Source organism: Dermacentor silvarum, chromosome 2, assembly GCF_013339745.2.
Source record: "Dermacentor silvarum isolate Dsil-2018 chromosome 2, BIME_Dsil_1.4, whole genome shotgun sequence".
In the NCBI taxonomy this organism is placed as follows: Eukaryota; Metazoa; Arthropoda; class Arachnida; order Ixodida; family Ixodidae; genus Dermacentor; species Dermacentor silvarum.
Genome location: NC_051155.1, coordinates 12,396,920 through 12,411,778, shown reverse-complemented (window position 1 = coordinate 12,411,778; position 14,859 = coordinate 12,396,920).

The following is a 14,859-nucleotide window of genomic DNA, read 5'->3' as shown; positions in this document are numbered from 1 at the left end:
CGCAGTTGTCGACACTGTTAGGGGAGAGGCGGGCGAGAGCCCAGAGAGAGTCGGGGGGACAGGCGGCAGAGGCCGGCAGGGAGGCGCGCATGCGCCGCAGTGGAAGAGTAGTAGTAGTAGTAGTAGTAGTAGTAACAGTGGTTTATTAAAGAAAAATGACGCCTATTTCTGCTGTCCAATAGGGAGCACGGCACAGCGTCAGGGTAAGAGGAAGTGAAAGATATCTCCCAGTGGGAGAGCGGGCACGCACACGCACAGTCAAGGGTGCCTCGAGGCCCTCCTCGGCCACCGCTCCCCTTCCACTGGGAAGTCGCGTTTGCTCTCCGCCGTGCGTTCGCTGCCCGTGAAAGCGCGCGTCCCTCGCGCTCCCGCGTTTTCCGTCGCACATACAGCATACGGCCAATCAGAGCTTTTTTCTACATCCGGACGCGACCATCGAAGAGTAAGCCCTAAACAGCTTCGCTGTAAAATTAACGAAGATGAGTATGTCCAGTTAAACGAAGCAGTCGTGTTACTCACCAGTATAATTTACGACCATACGTTGCTCACAGTGATGTGTTCCGCTATTATTTTTTGCCTGCCGTGATTGAAATTTGGAATGCGTTACCAAGCTTTGTGGCAAATGCCAGTTATGTTTGTGAATTTGAACAATCGTTAAACACGTATTTCTGTGATTTCGCTGCCGCTTGATGTACCTGTATACCGTATTTACTCGCGTAATGAACGCACTCGTATAATGAACGCATCCCCAACTTAAGTGTCCAAATTCTTTTTTCTCCCGCCTAATAAACGCGCCCTGAACTTGCTGCCGTGAAGTAGGAGATGTACGATACAATTCGGTGTCCGATATGGCGTCCGGCGGATAAGATTGTATTGGACGCCGTATCGGACGCCGAATCGTACCGTGTGTCGCCTACTTTTATTGCGATAGCAATCATATGGACACTCCAGACGCATTATTAAGGCGAAAGCCTTTAGTGGCTCATATTCGCGGCGTCCGGAAAGGCCGCCAATGGAAACTGAACCTGGCAACGTTCAACACGCGCACCCTCTCGAGTGAGGCTAGCTTAGCAGGACTATTTGAAGCATTATCAGGCATTGCCTGGGATAATATTGGCCTTAGTGAGGTTCGAACTGGTGAGGCTTACACAGTGGTGACTAATGGCCACGGCCTCTGCTACAGAGGTCTTCCAGAATCCGGGGTAGGATTTCTAGTCTATAACATAGCGAGCAACATTCATGAATTCTACAGCATTAATGAGAAGGTAGCATTCGTCGAAATGAAGCTGGATAGGAGGTACAAAATGAAGGTAGTACAAGCCTATGCCCCAAACTCTAGTCACGATGATGAAGAAATAGAACGGTTTTATGAAGATGTCGAATTAGCAAGGAGAAAGGTGCAAACTCAGTATGCTGTAGTCATGGGCGACTTTAATGCAAAAGTGTGATAACGGCATGAACTGAACGAACCAGTCTGTACTGCGCATGTTCCGCGATAGTACCACTACAAGCAAGTCAGCGATAAGCCACCCACCTCGCCTACATATACTCCTGTGTTTTGTGCAATCATAGAGAAAGAAATTCAACAAGAGGGGACACTCGGCAAAAACTGGCAACAGGAAACACGTCACCATACGTCACGCTATACTTTTGACACCGAACGTTAGCTGCCGCGAGCATCGAAAAAAAAGAAAGTGAACTTAAGTTAACAGGCATTCATTTATTTTATTGCGATAGCAATTCTATGGACACTCAAAAGCAGATTTCTGCCGTCGGCGTCGCCGTCGCCGTCGCCGTAGCCGTCGCCGTCGCCGTGAGGTTCCGTATGACGTCAATGGAGATCAAATCGTCGCCGCGCGCCGAACACTGTATGTGCGAGTGAAAGGGGGCGAGGGGCGCGCGCTTTCACGGGGAGTGAACGCACGGCGGAGAACAAACGCGCGTTCTGCTCTGTGCTCCCATAAGGGCTGCAGAAGTAGGCGTCTCTTTCCTCCTCTACAATCACCATATATGTAGAGCAAACGTGCCTTCTTCCGACGCACGAAAGGCCGTGGGGGGAGGGGGAGGGAAGGGAGGGGACGTTTAGCTGCGGCACCAAGTGCCTATTTATATCAGAGGCTCCGGCAACAGTCACCAACGCCGCACGCATTTTGAGCGAACGCGGGCAAAACGCCGACGGCGTCGACAATAGTTCTGCGTGTTGCCGGTGCTGCAGCATGTCCAAGTTTATACAGCTGATAAAGCTAATATCATTACTGCGTATAGCTCTCTACAAATTTGCTATCGCAATTGATGCTTCGCCTTTCAGGTGAAACTGCGACAACTTTTTTTATTGCGATAGCAATTATATGGACACTCAAAAGCAGATTTCTGCCGTCGGCGTCGCCGTCGCCGTCGCCGTGAGGTTCCGTATGACGTCATTTGGAGAAGAAATCGTCGCCGCGCGCCGAACGCTGTATGTGCGAGTGAAAGGGCGCGAGGGGCGCGTCTTTCACGGGGAGTGAACGCACGGCGGCGAACAAACGCGCGTTCTGCGCCGTGCTCGCTTAAGGGCTGCAGAAGTAGGCGTCTCTTTTCTCTTTTACAATCACCATATATGTAGAGCAAACGCGCCTTCTTCAGACGCGTGAGAGGCCGTGGGGGAGGGGGAGGGAAGGGAGGCGACGTTTAGCTGCGGCACCAAGTGCCTATTTATATCAGAGGCTCCAGCAACAGTCACCAACGCCGCACGCATTTTGAGCTAACGCGGGCAAAACGCCGATGGCGTCGACAACAGTTCTGCGTGTTGTTGCTACCAAAGCCGCTTACCTTACTTCGTATGACATTGCTATGTTGCTATCGCATTCATTGCTTCGCCCTTAGGGCGAAACTGTGACATTATTTTAATTCTTTGCCGCAAAAACTAAAACGTTCTGCGTATAAATGAACTTAAGCTTTGCGACTTACTTTCCTTGCCTTACCTAGCCACAGGTCAATGACGCGCCAGTTACATGCGTCATCCGCCAGACACTCCCCCGAAGCCAGCGAGGATGGCTGCGCGCGCGTTTGAGCGCTCGCGCGCGGCGACCCGTCTGTCTCATTCTTTTTTTCTTTTCTAAATGTAACCTGGTTTATTGGGCTCTCGGCGTATTCTTGCGTTCCTTCTGCACTGGGACAAGACGCCATTGCACTATTGGACTACGGCAAGGTGAGAAATCTTGTTTCACAGTCTACGACGCAATTAGGCTTACGGCACGGGACCGAGACTTAAGACGCAGTTAGCGAAAAACAGCTCGGCCATCCTGGCGCAGTTAATTTGAGTAAATGAATCGTGCTGAGACATGTTACCGACGCTGCCTAGGGGACTATTGTAACTTATTTCGGTTTATGAGCCACACTGGCCGCACAGGGCGCCGTGTCGCAGTTAGCGAGAACTCAGCCGTGGTGTGTAGTCTAGTGCATCTTGCTAGGAGAAGTTTGTGCCGCTTTCTCTGACGCCAGACATTACTGAAAAGTAATTTCGTTACTTTGTGGGGTACTTTTGAGGCACGCTGGCCGCACAGCGCGCTGTGACGCAGTTAGCGATAAGCAGCTCGGCCGTGGGGATAAAGTTAGTTTGGCGTGTAATGAATCTTAGAGGGACAAGTCTGTGACGTTTTTTGTGGCTCCGCAACAACATATACTTTCTTTCGGTACTCACGCCTGTTGAAAACGCGATGGGCGATTGCCAAGCGTGATAACATGGGGTGTGCTGCTGGCGCCGGCAGAACGCGCGAACGACGAACATATCAGAAACTTGTAATTCGAAAATTACGTCTTCTAAAGGAATGAAAAAAGGCATTGCACCCACGCATTTGTCTTGAGTGCCTGTTGCGTCCGTCTCTGTGTAGGTCGCGTACCGTCGTGTCGCCCGAGGCCAAGTTTTGGAAACGCGAAGTCGCTCGTGTATTTGTGCTGCCTAAGTGCAGGAAATAATGCCCGGAAATTGGGGAACGCTTGGAAATCAGATGTTTTCATATATGTTTGGGATGAGTCGGGTATTTTCTACGCCATGTATGTAAAAGCGAATTGCTTTTGTTTCTAATGCCACCCATTCACCGCTTTCGCACGTTTCGCCTCGCAGTATTCCTATGCCTAAATACCAAAATTACTCATGCTTGTAACATGCTGTTACGTGCTTCCAAATGTAACATGCTTGTAATTTACTTTTTTTTCAGCTGGTACCGTCCGGTGGAGCTTCATACAGGAACTACAACCTTACCTGCTGGTGTCACAACGTTGGATGAACGCACAAAAAGCGCGGAACGAGCTTTTATATAGAGCAAAATAAATATTTCCTCATTGCACAAAAGGTCTTGCGTCTACTTTGTGAAATTGCACGTGGCACAGATTCAATGGGACTTTACGAGATCGTTCGCAATCATTTTTACTAAATAATAAACCGATTCTGCACGAAGAGAAAAAAAATGAAAAAAGAAAGGAAAAGGGGGGGGGGGGGGCGCCGCCAGCGTGCTAGCTTGCGTTCAAAATACGCGCACCCAAAACCAAAACCGGAAGTGATGCAAGTGATCGACACCGACCGCTTGGCACGCTGCAGTCAATACGGCCGCTGGGCCCTATGGGAGTGTCCCCTCTTGTTGAATTCCTTTCTCTATGGTGCAATAAAGAACTTCTTGCAAAGGCTGCTGCGGCGTCTACACGTCGGTTATTACAGTGGCGACGAGGCACGGTAGTGCCCACGCGGCAGGGGCGGTTCCGGCAAGATAGCCATCGGCGTTCGCATCGGTGAGTTTCACCTTAACAGCAACTCTTCATGGGAAGATTACGTTGAGCGTATTGAGCTATGCTGCGCAGCCAATAAGCTCACCGAAGACACCGAAAAGAGAGCAGCATTGCTGAGTTGCTGTGGGGAGGAGACCTACTCCCTGATAGCTACCCTCGTAAAACCGCTTAGGCCGCCGAACGCGGACTATCAGTCCATTGTAGAAGCTGTGAAGAATCACATCAATCCGAAGCCCTCCGAGCTGTACTCGAGGTATGTGTTCTCCAAACGAGATCAGCACGACGGTGAGAGTGTCGCTGACTACGTTACAGCCTTACGCAAGCGATCCGAGAACTGCGGATTCAGCGAAAAGCAGCTCCCGCTTGACATAATGCTCAGGGACCGATTAGTTTTCGGAATTTCCGACAGCACAGTGCAGCAGCGCCTGTTGGCCGAGAAGAACCTGACCTTTGCGACAGCCTACGACCTGGCAGTCACAGCCGAGTCTGCTGGAAAACATCAAAGAGCTATCGGCAGTCAGCGTCACGAAAGCCCAGATATCACAGCCAAAGTGGACACGCAACGGCTGAAAAAAGGGCAAGATGAAAAGGCTTCAGGCGCACATTCGGAACGACGGTGTTTCCGGTGCTTCGGCAACCGCGCTGGTTATCGCTGCAAGTTTAAAAACGCAGTATGTTTAAACTGTTCCGGCAAAGGCCACATAGCCAAGGCGTGTCGTAAGAAAAAAGGTGGGCAGCTTAAGCACCAGCTGGAAGGTATCGCAAGTTCAGCGCAAACCGAATATGATGACTTGCGAAGTATTAGCCAAGTAACCACCGGTTGTCCCAAGTTCATGGTTGCAGTAAGCATTGGCGGAGAAACGGTACCGATGGAAGTTGATTCCGGAGCAGCCAGATCAATTATCAGCGAAAAATTGTTCAGGAAACTAAAGGTCGCAACAAGCGTTCAGCTTGAAGAAGCAGACACCCAGCTCCCAACTTGGACCAAGGAAGCACTACACGTCATCGGAAAAGCTATCGTTCCAGTGAAGTTTAAGGAGCAGGACTTCAAACTGTCGCTTCTCGTTGTAAGGAACGAAGGTAGCACACTGCTTGGACGTGACTGGTTCGAGGATTTGAACATCAGCATTACTGGACTTCACACCATCAGCCAGAGTGCAGAAGCTGTTACCGAAAAATTCCCGGATGTTTTCGGCGAAACCTTTCCCGGTGCAGCTATACTGCCAGTAGACATCGAGCTGAAATACGACGCCCAACCAAAGTTTCTTAAATGTCGCAGCATTCCTTTCGCTCTCAAGGATGACGTTATCAACGAGCTGGATAAATGAGAGCGTCAAGGTGTTCTGCAACCAACCCAGTATGCGGAATGGGCCACTCCTGTCGTAATTGTGCGAAAAAAGAACGGTTCGCTGAGAATCTACGGTGACTACCGAAGCACAGTCAACCAAGCGGTAAGGATCAACGTTTACCCCTTACCTACTAGCAAAGAACTTTTCGCAAGGCTAGGAAGAGGCCGGATTTTTACAAAAATTCACGTGACGCAGGCGTACCAGCAACTTTCTGTGGATGATTTTTCAGCAGATGTTCTCACGATCAACACAGTAAAGGAAGGGCCTGTACAGAGTGCGACGTTTGCCTTTCGGTGTGTCTGTGGCACCTGGATCATTTCAAAGAACAATGAATACATTGCTTGCAGGTTTACCACAGGTTGCGGCCTACCTCGACGACATTCTGGTGGCAAGCGAAACTGTCGAGGAACATCACAAGGTCCTGATGGAAGTTGTCGACCGACTTTCGAAGGCTCAACTCCGTGTTCAAGGCGCCAAGTGGCAGTTTTTCAAAGAGAGCCTGGAGTATTTGGGACACCGGATGGATGGAAGGGGAATCTATCCGTCGAAAAGCAAGGTCGACGCCATTCATGAAGCACCTACACCACAGAACAAAAAGGAGCTTCAAGCCTTTCTAGGTATGGTGAATTTTTACAATTCATTTCTGAGGGGCCGTTCTGAAGTCGCTGAAGTGCTCTACCGCCTACTGGACAGTGACAGTAAGTGGAAGTGGGGTGCAGAGTAGCAGCGAGCTTTCGAAGGATTAAAGAAGCTGGTGACGTCAGATTCGCTTTTAGTGCATTTCAATTCAGATGCACCGTTAATTCTGTCTTGCGACGCATTCCCGGTGGGCGTAGGAGCTGTATTGGCCACAGTGGTGCTGAAGGGCTGGAGCAACCGATTGCTTACGCCTCAAGAACACTCGCTAAGACGGAGCGTAACTACGCCCAGATTGACCGCGAAGCTCTCGCCATTGTGTATCGCGTTCGTCACTTTCACCAGTATCTCTGCGGGCGGCAGTTTAGCATTTTTACCGATCATAAGCCCCTTCTAGGCATCTTTCAACGAGATAAGCAGATCCCTGTCGTTCTGTCACCGCGCATGTTGCGCTGGTCTTTGATGTTATCTGCTTATGTATACAAGCTGGAGTATAGAAAGACGCAAGATCATGGAAATGCTGACTGTATTAGCAGGCTGCCAATACCCGGAGACTGGCTGGAGATCGAGCCGCCAGGAGACGTTCTTATGCTGGAAGCAGTTGAGTACCCGCCTGTGAGTGCAAAAGACATCGCATCAGCCACTCGGCGCGATCCTTGTCTTTCCCGTGTGAAGGAATGGGTCATGTCCGGCTGGCCTGAACAAGGTGTGCCCCGAGAGTATGCCGCCTATCAGGTGAGGCGCAAAGAGTTGTCACTTCACCGCGACTGCCTCTTGTGGGGTAACAGGGTGATACTGCCAGACGAACTAAGAAAAAAAGTTCTTTGCATTCTCCATGCAAACCATCCTGGCATTAAGGCCATGAAGGCTCTGGCAAGATTTGTGTGGTGGCCGAAGATTGATGCCCAGATCGAAGTGCTTGTTCGTCATTGCAAACCATGCCAAACAAACAGGCAAAGCGAACCTAAGACGCCTGTCCACTTCTGGACGAAGCCCGAACGTCCATGGAGCAGAGTTCATTTAGATTTTGCAGGGCCAGTTCAGGGTGTTTTCTTTCTTGTTGTCGTGGACGCGTTATCAAACTGGGCCGAGATTGAAATCATGCCGTCGCTTCACTCGTCAGTGCTGATCGATAAACTCAGTTGCATGTTTGCTTCGTACGCACTACCGGAGTTCGTTGTTTCTGCTAATGGGACAGCGTTTTCAAGCCACGAAATGCAGTCTTTCTTGAAGCGAAACGGTGTCCGCTACATGTATACAGCGCCATACCATCCCGCAAGCAACGGAAGAGCCGTGCGCATGGTTCGGGAGCTGAAGTGCGCGCTTCGAAAACAGAGCAAAGGTACAGTGACCTGTAAAGTGTCGCGTTTTATTGCGATAGCAATTATATGGACACTTCAACCGGATTTCTGCCGTCGGCGTCGCCGTGAGGTTCCCTATAGATAAAATCTTCGCCGCGCGCCGCATGCCCCAGCGGGGACGCGCACTCTCCCGGAGAGCGAACGCAATCTCCCACGCGCAAGCAAGCAAGCAGGAAGCCAGCGCCGGAGGGAGCGGAAGGGGGGGGGGGGGGGGCGCACTTCTACTCTGCCAACAACCGCGCTCGTCGCTCGCTCGCACCGTCTCTTATCTCCATACGGCTCTGACCTTTATGCGCCGTCATTCGCCGCTCAGTTTCCGTTGAAGCGATAGACAGCACGTACCTTCGCCCGCTGCGGCGTATGCTTGCTGCCAGCGTTTTGACAGTCGTTGTCTGCAGTCATTCAGTGTGATCTATTCGTGTTTGTGCGCGCTCACACCACGCTTGTTCATTCAGTTAGTAATAGTCGGGCCACATTTTCCAACGTATGCTACACATGCAATGCTGCCCGGATCGGCAGTGCAGCGCTACAGGTGTCTCCCTTCGCATACGCTGCCCACGGGAAGCGCTTCTCATCAACACCACCGTTTCACACGCGCCTTTTCGTGGTCATCGCGTCTCTCTTTATGTCGGTCTACTTACGCCGCAGCACACCTGCTTACTTAATCAGCTCATGTTTACTACAATTCATATTGCTACCAAAGCCGCTCACCTTACTTCGTATGACATTGCTGTGTTGCTATCGCATTCATTGCTTCGCCCTTAGGGCGAAACTGTGACATTTTTATTGCGATAGCAATTATATGGACACTCAAAAGCAGATTTCTGCCGTTGGCGTCGCCGTCGCCGTGAGGTTCCGTATGACGTCATTTGAAAATGAAATCGTCGCCGCGCGCCGAATGCTGTATGTGCGAGTGAAAGGGCGCGAGGGGCGCGTCTTTCACGGAGAGTGAACGCACGGCGGAGAACAAACGCGCGTTCTGCGCCGTGCTCGCTTAAGGGCTGCAGAAGTAGGCGTCTCTTTTCTCCTTTACAATCACCATATATGTAGAGCAAACGCGCCTTCTTCCGACGCGCGAGAAGCCGTGGGGGAGGGAAGGGAGGCGACGTTTAGCTGCGGCACCAAGTGCCTATTTATATCAGAGGCTCCGGCAACAGTCACCAACGCCGCACGCATTTTGAGCGAACGCGGGCAAAACGCCGATGGCGTCGACAACAGTTCTGTGTGTTGCCGATGCTGCTGCATGTCCAAGTTTATACAGCTGATAAAGCTAATATCATTACTCCGTATAGCTCTCTACAAGTTTGCTATCGCAATTGATGCTTCGCCTTTCAGGTGAAACTGCGACAACTTTTTTTATTCAAGCAGCACTCCACGCCGCACACGGAAACGGGGAAAACGCCAGCAGAAGTCATGCTGGGAAGGAGCTTCCGTTCTTCCCTGTCAAGCATGCAGCCCGACGCCAACGACGCAAGGTGTACGAGACAGCCAAGGTCGACATTCCAGCGTGGTGATCCTGTGTACGTGCGGAACTTCTCTCGTGGTCCAAAGTGGGTATCCGCTCACGTGCTATGGTGTTTAGGCCACGTCATGTACGAAGTGCAGACTGCGGACGGTTCGATAGACAGACGTCATCGGGACCACGTGCGCAGAGCATGAAAAACTACTCCACCAGACATCACTGACCCTCAATTCATGTTTCCAGTAACGCCAGCTAAAAGGCCAGCAGCTACCGGGCCGACATCGACTGTACCGGATACAGCGCAAGCGTGCCGCCGCTCTACTCGTGCACGACGACCTGTGCTCCGTTATGGCATCGACTGCTAGGGGGAAGGGATGTGATAACTGCATGAACTGAACGAACCAGTCTGTACTGCGCATGTTCCGCGAGAGTACCACTACAAGCAAGTCAGCGATAAGCCACCCACCTCGCCTACATATACTCCTGTGTTTTGTGCAATAAAGAACTTCTTGCAAAGGCTGCTGCGGCGTCTACACGTCGGTTATTACAAAAAGTGAGGAAAAAGCAGGTTGGTGAGCAAGAAATTGGCAACTACGGCATCGAATCTAGGAATGCAAGAGGAGAGATGTTAGTAGAATTCGCGGAAAGGAATAGGCTCCGAATAATGAATACCTTCATCAGGAAGCGCAGCAACAGGAATGGGACATGGAAAAGCCCTAATGTAGAAACAAGGAATGAAATAGATTTCATACTCTCTGCCGATCCCAGCATAGCGCAGGATGTAGAAGTGTTAGGTAAGGTAAAGTGCAGTGACCATAGGTTATTGAGGTTAAGGATTTCTCTAAATTTGAAGAAAAAAGAGTAAAGTTAGTCAAGAGGTAACGGGCCAACCTAGAGGCAGTAAGGGTAAAAGCAGACCAAGTCAGGATGGTCCTTGCAAACAAAAAATTACTCCATCTCCCGCTAAAGGGAACCCAGTGTGGATGCGAAGCAGCGAGATGGTTAGCTTGAGCGGCAGATGGTTTCTCGGCAGCGGCCTGAGCGCTGATCGCGGTGCTGCACAGGAGAGAGAATGAGGCGCACGCGCTACGTCATTTTCATACAGCGGAACTACCGTGGCGCCCCCAGTGGAGTGTGCAGCTGTCGCAACACCTGTCGTGCGCGCCCCTCCGGATTCCTAGAGAAGAGAAAGGGGGGAGCGTAGGAGAGGACAGAGGGGGAGAGAACGCGCATGCGCGGTGGGGGTGTGAGACGCGGGCGCCGCTCCGTAGAGGATTCCTAGAGGAGAGAAAGGGGGAGCGTAGGAGAGGAGAGAGAGGGGGAGAGGACGCGCATGTGCTGTGGGGGTGTGGGACGCGGCGGGACGGAAGGGACGGACAAAGCCCCCGCCATAAGCTGTTTCGCATCTAAAATAGGCAGCTTTAGAAAAGGAAGATAAAGACAACATAGAGGTATAGAAAGAAACCGCAATTACGTGGATCTCAGAAGCAGTAATTAAAGTAGGAGGTAAGGCACCAAGGCAACCAGTAGGTAAGCTCTCCCAAGAAACAAAGGACCTAATAAAGAAACGACGAAACATGAAAATGTCCAACTCAAGAGATCAGATAGAATTGGCTCAACTGTCAAAACTGATCAACAAGAAGAAAGTAAGGGATATTCGAAATTATAACGTGGGAAAGATTAAGGGGGCCATAAAATATGGACGCAGCATTAAATCAGTAAGAAGAAAGCTTGGCATAGGACCAGGCAAAATGTACGCACTGAAATATTAGCATGGCAATATCATCAGCAATTTCAATGACATATTAAAGGCAGCGGCAGAATTCTATACTGACCTGAACAGTGCCCAAAACAGCCAAGCTACTTTCATTCAAAATAGTGATGAACCGCATACAGAGGCTCCTTCTTTAACTAGCGATGAAGTTAGAAGGGCCTTGAAAGACATGACCAGGGAGAAAACTGCTGGAGAAGATGGAATAACAGCAGATTTAATCAAAGATGGAGGAGATATCATGCTTGAAATTCTTGCTGCCCTTTATACGCAATGCCTCACAACTTCAAGTGCACCAAAGAGCTGGAAGAACGCCAACATTATACTAATCCATAAGAAGGGAGACGTTAAAGAATCGAAGAATTATAGACTCAAGAGCTTGCTTTCAGCATTATATAAAATATTCACCAAGGTAATTTCCAATAGAATCAGGGCAACACTTCACATCAGCTAACCAAGAGAACAGGCTGGCTTCAGGAAGGGATATTCTACGATGGATCATATCCATGTCATCAATCAGGTAATCGAGAAATTTGCGGAGTACAATCAACCTCTCTATATTGCTTTCATAGATTATGAAAATGCATTTGATTCAGTAGAGATACCAGCAGTCATAGAGGTATTGCGTAATCAATGAGTACAGGAGGCATACGTGAAACATCTACAAGAATTCCACAGTACCTTGGTTCTCCACAAGAAAAGTAGAAAGTTATCTATAAAGAAAGGGGTCTGGCACGGAGACACAATCTCTCCAATGATATTCACTGCATGCTTAGAAGAAGTATTCAAGCGCTTAGACTGGAAAGGCCTAGAAGTGAGGATCAATGGCGAATATCTCTCTCAGCAATCACATGATGGCACAGTGGCGGCGTCCGAGCGACCGTTCGGTTTGCAGATAACATTGTCCTATTCAGCAACAATGGAGACGAGTTGCAGCAAATGATTGAGTACCTTAATCGAGAAAATGTAGGAATTCGGTTGAAGATGAATATGCAGAAGACAAAGATAATGTTCAATAGCCTAACAAGGGAACAAGAATTTAGAATCGCCAGTCAGCCTCTAGAGTCTGTAAAGGAGTACGTTTATCTAGATCAATTACTCACAGGGGACCCTGATCACGAGAAAGAACTTGGGGACCCTGATCACGAGAAATTGGGTTGGAGTGCATACGGCAGGCATTGCCAAATCCTGACTGGGAGCTTACCACTGTCGTTGAAAAGAAAAGTGTACAATCATTGCATTCTGCCGGTGAAAACATATGGGGCAGAAACCTGGAGGTTAACAAAGAAGCTCGAGAACAAGTTAAGGACAGCACAAAGAGCGATGGAACGAAAAATGTTGGGACTAACGTTTACAGACAGGAAGAGAGCGGTGTGGGTCAGAGAACAAACGGAGATAGCCGATATTCTAGTTGACATTAAGCGGAAGAAATGGAGCTGGGCAGGCCATGTAATGCGTAGGATGGATAACTGGTAGACCATTAGAGTCACAGAATGGATACCAAGAGAAGGGAAGCGCAGTCGCGGTTGGCAGAAAACCAGATGGGATGATGAAGTTAGGAAATTTTCAGGCGCAAGTTGGAATACGCTAGCGCAAGATAGGGGTAATTGCAGAACGCAGGGAGAGGCCTTCGTCCTGCAGTGGACATAAAATATAGGCTGATGATGATGACTCGCGGCGTCCGACCGTCAGTCCGTCCATGCCCTGGAACGGTGCCAGCTGTGGCCTCTCCCCCGCACACTCTCTTAGCAATGACTTGATGGCACAGTGGCGCATAGCAACAGTTGCGCCGCCACAACTGTGGCCTCCCCCCTTACACTCTCTGAGCAATCATGTGATGGCACAGCGGCGCCGTCCTACCGACCGTCCGTCCGCCCGTGCCCTGGAACGGTGCCAGCAGTGGCCTCTCCCCCTCACAGTCTCGCAGCAATCACGTGATGGCACAGCGCCGCATAGCAATAGTTGCGCCGCCACAACTGTGGCCTCCCGCCTTACACTCTCTGAGCAATCACGTGATGGCACAGCGGTGGCGTCCGACCGACCGTCCGTCCGTCCGTGCCCTGGAACGGTGCCAGCTGTAGCCTCTCCCTCTCACACTCTTTTAGTAATCACGTGATGGCACAGCGGCGCATAAAATTGAGGTGCCTTAGGCACATAGCAACAGTTGCGCCACCACAGCTGTGGCCTCTCCCCCTGACACTCTCTCAGGAATCACACAGCGACGCGCACGGCAACGCTCCTTCGTCAGAGGTCTCGTTGCAGCAGTCGAGTTGGTCGGATGGCTCCCAAGCGTCCCGGTGATGATTCCACGGCAAGCGGTTCAGAGAAGCGCTCCAAGAATGTGGCTTCTCCCGATACCAAACGCCAGAAGAATGAGCGAATAGGCATGCGGCAGTAGTCAGTCGAATGGGCACAGGCTTTCGCCGAACACACTTTGAAGTTTGGAATTTAAAAGTGCCCTTAAATTTTTGCCGTCGGCGCCCACTATCGCGGCTCAATCTCACGCGTTCGAGGCAGGAAAGCGGGGAAGAAACGCGCCGTATTCAGTCGCCGGGGGAAGGGGAGGGAGGAGGCAAGGAGGGCAGTGCAGTAACTGCGCATTGCGCGGCCGCGCGCTCCCTATCTTCAAAGCGATCTGCGTGGGGGCTGAGTCTACGTACGACGGCGGCTTATACCTTTGTGTGTGCTCGGTTCTCGCTTATCAGTTTGCGTTGAAGCGATACACTGCACGAAGGTAACAAATGTCACTTCGCTCGCAGTTCCAGCCGCGCTTCCTCACGACAGCGTTTTGACAGCGAGTGTCCGCGGTCATCGAGTGTGATGTGTGCGTGTTTGCCTGTGTGCGCCGACACCATGCCGGTTAAATTGCTTCGCAAGTTTATACAGCCGATAATACTACTATCCTTACTTCGTATAGCTGTCTGCGCATTTTCTATCACAATCAATGGTTTGCTTTTCGGGCGAAACTGCGATATTTTGGAGGTGGCCGCGGAAAAAAATCGCTCAAAATTTTACTCCACATAATAAACGCACCGCCCAACTTGCCTCACATTTTTCGGGAAAAAAGTGCGTTCATTAAGCGAATAAATACTGTATATGCTTTGTCTGTATTTAAAACCCTCCCTGTAAGAACCCTCAGACATTATGAATTGATTAAATAACTAAATAAACAAATGAACAAAACTCTTAACCTTGCACTCGGCCGCGAAAGGCTTGAAACAGCGAAGCTGGGCGATCCTAGCCCAGCATTTTCCGGAAGTGCGCGCGTACTTTTCATCTTATTACTCATGATGATGATGCCTTGTCGCGCGACTTACGGCTGTCACTGCGCGTTGCTTAGCGCAGCTTGCAACACCGACACCGCGCTCCAATGCCGACTCGTTCCAGCAGACCCGCTCCGTTAATGCGTCTCTCTTTCTCGCTCTCATTTTCATCTCTCTCCCGAGCATAGCGTGCTAAACCTCTTCTTCACCTCGCAGACCACTGGCACGAGCATGTGTGAACGCGTCAGCGGTAGAC